Below are 3,856 nucleotides of genomic sequence, written 5' to 3' on the forward strand. Positions count from 1 at the left end.
GCCTGAAGGGTTTAAATTAGGTAAAAATGGCTACCACTCAATGTCAAAACTCGTTCTGTTTAGTCGACCCCCGAATTTGGAGAAAAAAAATTAAAATTGCACAAAAGTCAGACCATTCAATTTACAAAATTGCCACTTACTGGAAAGGCAGAACATAAACTGAAGTTAATGAATACCATATATAAAATAATTGGTTCAACAGATGCAGAAGTAATTTGCATGGTTGTGGGTGTCCTTTTTAGGGGGGTCAACCCTGTAGAAGAGACGATTTTCTTTAATTATCAATCCGTAATATATTGTTTGTTATGCATACAAGATTAACATTGACAAATACTTCAAGACTCCTCATTGATCTTAAGAAATGTTGTGGTTTTTTTTGTTACTGACTGATTCACTTTCTATTCACTTTACTCTACATAAGTCACGACAAGAAAATCAAGGGAGGTAATTTCTTCGGAAGAGGTAATTCTCTCCCCTCAGAACGATTGTTGTAGTTTGTTTGATTTTGTTCCCTTCTAATAACTAATAAGTATTATTTAAAATAGATCTTTACATCTTGATGTGAAAGGCGCAGTACCCCCCTCCCCCCAGGATGTTAAATTCTAGGTTGTGTCCATGTAAAATCCTGATCCTAGTCAAGATCCGAGTTGGTTTTTCATGCAACTGTGCCTCTTTATGCCACTCAATTAGACATACTTTGCAATCCATAATTGCACGAAACTAAGTACAGGAAATACGTTGTTGTCGTGTTTTTAATATTACATAATGAAATAAAAAGTTGTCACAACTGGTTTCGTGTTGGGCTTTCTCTCTCTGTCTGAATCTCATAATTACTTCCTTCTGAGGCCTGAAATGTGTTGCAGGCATTGTTCAGCTTACATTTATTGTTACAATTTTTGTGGATATGTTATTAAGTGTGTCTGTGTTTCTATCATTCGTTATCAGTGTGGTTAAAAAAAAAAGCACACGTCAAAGTAATTTACCCTTCATCATTATCAAAACATGCAGATACAGGTAATAAATATTTGTGATACTTTAAACAAATACAATGTTTGTTTGTTGCGTTTTTTCTTTTTTTTTCAGAGCAAACACACATCGTATTTGTTCAAACGTGTATATTCTGCACTTTCTAATACCCTGCATGGATCTCCAAATCAAGAATAATGAAAAGTCGTCTAATAGCCCTGCAGCACTCACACGAACATGATAGAAGCTTGCATGCATGCACCCAGGCTCGCTGTCTTCGGCTAAAAGAGCTTACCGTTGGATCTTCGCTCAGACAAATGTAGCTGTCTTGTCCACTTGCTCCTGTCGCATAGATCTGCAATGTGCAACATCATCTTTGATTAATAAGTCTGAGGCACAGACAAACACACACGCGCGCACATTTGCGAGAGAATGCACGTCAGTCTATTCAATCAAACAGTATAAAAACATACCACAGACGTGGTGGTGGAAACTGGACATTCGCCGTATAACAAACTCAAGAGATTCATTTGTGTGTGTATGTTTAATCAAAAGTTCATCTTGGGCACATTCAGTCTGTATTGTAACAGGACCCATCCCGTAAAAACTTCGAACAGATCTATTAAATTCTGAAATCCTTGACAAGTTTTTTTTCCAATCATCTGTATCTGACCGAAGTAAAAAATAAAAAAATCAGCCAGTACACGCATCTACCCCCTCACACGACAATACATATGTGGCGAAAAAAGGAATCGAGAGGGGGGAACAAGGAATAAATTGGATCCAGAAATAATTCCACTTCATCATTCCAAAGTGTGAAGTGATCGGATACTGTGGTAAAGATACGTGCTTAGTATCACAACTGAAAATACAAGCCCTAGGGTTTTAAATCAAGGAAACAATTAAAGTTAAGTAAGATCAACAGAAATGTCGAGAACATGTAAAATATTGTACTTACAATCCGTTTCAGCATGCTCTTCGAATAATAATCTCCCAGTCAACCTCGTGCTTACGACTTCGACAGGATGTTGCCTCTCACGCTGAGCCAGTACATTTTGAATTCAAAGGCCAGAGATGCAGTACAAGCACATTAGTTAGATCCAATTCATTTACATTGCTACCTTGCCCAATTTATGGCTATTTCTGTTGGTAACATCACACATGTGGCAAGCAGAGCTTGTTCCCGACTCTGCTGGGACAGGCAGCAGACGATTTTATTTAGGAACCAAATTCTGATTGGTTAAAACATAAAACCGGAACTCAAAGTACCACTTGTTCTTTGGAAGTATCAAATCAAGAACAGATAAGCAGGTAAATCTGAAATGGGTTCAACACTTTTAAAAAATCGTTGTAAATCAGAAAACACAGTAAACGTTGGAAAAATCGTCCAGTATCGCTTCTACAGGTCTATACTTGGACAAAACATAAAGCAATTCAGTAAAGCTGACACTTCAAAATGTCTGTTTAGTTACACTTTAAGCATTTATGTTTTCGGTATTCATTTCATGTAATCACAAACGTAGAAAAATGGGTATCAAAGCCTTTATTGTTACATTTTGATGTGCATTCTGAATAGTGTGCAAACTGGCCTTGGTCAGTCAACCACGTTTTATCTGTGTAATTCGTGTTTGACGTAAAAAGAATAACACCAACTCCGTTCCCCTGTATGTATGAAAGCCACATTTTCTTTTTCATTCAATTTCTTTTTTCAAAAAGTCTGGCAAAACACCAAAATCATGAAAAATCGTGATTTTGGGGAGAGCTGCACTCTAATTCACTCTAATTAGGCCTAACGGTTTAACCAAAGAGAGAAGGACTACCAAACACAAAATGAAACTTATTCGCAAGAAAACAAGCTATATAAGTTATCAGCATGAAACAACAAGTCGCGTAAGGCGAAAATACAATATTTAGTCAAGTAGCTGTCGAACTCACAGAATGAAACTGAACGCAATGCCATTTTTCAGCAAGACCGTATACTCGTAGCATCGTCAGTCCACCGCTCATGGCAAAGGCAGTGAAATTGACAAGAAGAGCGGGGTAGTAGTTGCGCTAAGAAGGATAGCACGCTTTTCTGTACCTCTCTTTGTTTTAACTTTCTGAGCGTGTTTTTAATCCAAACATATCATATCTATATGTTTTTGGAATCAGGAACTGACAAGGAATAAGATGAAAGTGTTTTTAAATTGATTTCGACAATTTAATTTTGATAATAATTTTTATATATTTAATTTTCAGAGCTTGTTTTTAATCCGAATATAACATATTTATATGTTTTGGGAATCAGCAAATGATGGAGAATAAGATAAACGTAAATTTGGATCGTTTTATAAATTTTTATTTTTTTTTACAATTTTCAGATTTTTAATGACCAAAGTCATGAATTAATTTTTAAGCCAGCAAGCTGAAATGCAATACCGAAGTCCGGGCTTCGTCGAAGATTACTTGACCAAAATTTCAACCAATTTGGTTAAAAAATGAGGGCGTGACAGTGCCGCCTCAACTTTCACGAAAAGCCGGATATGACGTCATCAAAGACATTTATCAAAAAAATGAAAAAAACGTTCGGGGATTTCATACCCAGGAACTCTCATGTCAAATTTCATAAAGATCGGTCCAGTAGTTTAGTCTGAATCGCTCTACACACACACACAGACACACACACACACACACACACGCACGCACATACACCACGACCCTCGTTTCGATTCCCCCTCGATGTTAAAATATTTAGTCAAAACTTGACTAAATATAAAAAGGGGTCCATAGCAGTAGCCCTTTGCCTGCGTTTACAATAGAAATAGTGGGAATATGCACAAAGCTTGTCATTGGCATTGTATTCAAAAGTGTTCCCTTTTCCCCAACACTTCACGATCGGGAAGTGGATACA

The sequence above is a fragment of the Littorina saxatilis genome, linkage group LG3, assembly GCF_037325665.1.
Source record: "Littorina saxatilis isolate snail1 linkage group LG3, US_GU_Lsax_2.0, whole genome shotgun sequence".
NCBI classification, from domain to species: Eukaryota; Metazoa; Mollusca; class Gastropoda; order Littorinimorpha; family Littorinidae; genus Littorina; species Littorina saxatilis.